We start from the raw sequence: 2,143 nt of genomic DNA on the forward strand, positions 1-2,143 counted from the left end.
GGCGATGACAGCTGGGGGCGGGGTCGGCCCTGCCGGGCTCGGCTCGGCTGGGCCCGGCTCGGCTGGGCTGGACCCCTTTAGGCTCGGTTTGGCTCAGCCTGGCACAGATCGGCTCGACTTGGCCCGGCTCGGCTATCTTCGGCCCAAGTCAGTTCAGCCTGACTTGGCTCAGCCCGGCACAGCTGAGCCCGGCTTGACTTAGCTCTGCCCAGCCCAACTCAGCTCCCTTCAGCCTGGCTCAGCTCAGCTCAGCTCAGCCTAGTATGACACGGCTTGGCTTGGTACAGCTCAGCACGGATTGGCCCAGTCCAGCTCAGTGCAGCTGGGCTTCACTCAGTGCAGCTTGTCCCAGATGAGGCTGACTTGGCTCAGCTCAGCTCAGCCAAGCTTTGTTTGGCTCAGCTCAACCCCTGTAGGAGGTGTTGCCTTTTGCCCCCTGTGCTCTGCCCTGCCATGCACAGACCCCCCTCCTACAGCACCATGACCCCCCACAGCCCAGGCCCCCCAGCAGTGGGACACACGGTGGCACTGCCCTGAGGTGACAAACCATTGACCCCAGCTCCATCCCCAGCCCTGGGCACAGCCCAGCCCTGGCACAGGTGGGCACACTGGGGATCATCAGCCCTTGAACACCTAAATTTGGTGGGGGCAATACGGCCTCACACCCCTACGGCATCTCTGTGACCTGCAGCACTGGGGACCAGCTGGGGACAAAGCAGGGATGGGGTTGCACGTCCCACCTCAGCCACATTCCCGCTGTGCCACCACCCCAGGGCCAGCTGGGAACTCCTGTTTGTCCAGTGAGTTTTTATCCGGTGGAAACCGGCAGGTAAATACACCAGACCGGGTGATAAGGACCCAGTGTGAGGCCACAGGTTTGGCCTCCCAGCTCTGCACCTGGAGAGCCCCCACTCTGCACAAAAGGACCAGGGCAGGGACTGTGGTGCCTGTGGAGCATCACTGGGGCAGAAGAGAGGTGAGAATGCTGACCCTGGAGCAGGGGAACACAGCAAAGGTGCCAAGTGGCACCTCCAAAATGCCCCCAAGACCGGCACGTCCCGCCACACCCAGATCCCGCTGTGGCACACAGTGTCTCCTGCTCACCTCAATATTCCCTGCTGGCATGGGAAAGGGCCCTGCTATAAGGAAGAGCCTCATGGACCTTCCTGGATTTTTGGGACCAGGAAAAACCCGTTGGAGAAGAGACGGTGGCGTGGTCCCCTTGTGCCTGGCGCTGCCCCGCCGTTTGATGTGGGACCTGGCCTTGGCGGCCTCGCCACGCCGGCTCCGTGCTGTCATTCCCATTAAATGAAGCCCAGCACAATTGCCTGCTTGTTTATTAATTTTTGCTCCATCAAAGGCAGCTTTAATCTTCTCTCTCCCTGCCATGGCCACTTGCAGTGTGCACCGTGTGCCACGGATGGGGATGGGACAGCAGATCTGTGGGTCTGACCCCGCTCCCACACCAGTGATTCCAGTGCAACCTCACCCAGCCCCGAGCCCACACGATGCTCCCAGGCTGAACGTGGCCACCAGCCCCACACATATCACCAGTTTGGGTGGATTTTCCCTCTTTTTCCTTGATCCTAATATTATAAAAGCATCCCAACCCTTCCCCAGGGAGGGAGGATTTTCCCCTCTGGGATTTACAGACCCTGCCACCCTTGCCATGTGTCCAGGGTTCACCTGGCACATGACTGCAGAAGTCCTGCTCTTTGGAGAAGGGCGGGTGATTTTCCCAACCAGCTTTTGTCCTTCCTTGATCCCGCTTTCCTCCCTCCCTCCTTTCATCCCCAGCGTTGGATTATTCCCTGCCACATCCACTTGGCGTGCCCTGCATCCCGCAGCTCCTACAGATGCCCAGCGGTTTTTTTCCATCAAAAAGCCCCTCTGCAGCTCCATGGACACCTCTATGTGCTGTCCTCATGGTCCCCACCTCCTCGGGGCACAGACCCCACAGACTAGAGGGTCCCTCCAGGAGCCAAGGGGCTGCTCTTTCCATAGTGCCACAGGGCACTGTCTCCTCAAAAAAGGGCACGGTGTTGGCACAGGGCATGGAGCAGGGAGCAGGGACAGCGTCTCTCATCCTCAGGCTGTGCCTGCCCTGAGACGCGGCCGAGCTGCTCCGTGGCTCGGGGCCACG

Source organism: Lepidothrix coronata, unplaced genomic scaffold (genome assembly GCF_001604755.1).
Source record: "Lepidothrix coronata isolate B3197 unplaced genomic scaffold, Lepidothrix_coronata-1.0 Scaffold101, whole genome shotgun sequence".
NCBI classification, from domain to species: domain Eukaryota; kingdom Metazoa; phylum Chordata; class Aves; order Passeriformes; family Pipridae; genus Lepidothrix; species Lepidothrix coronata.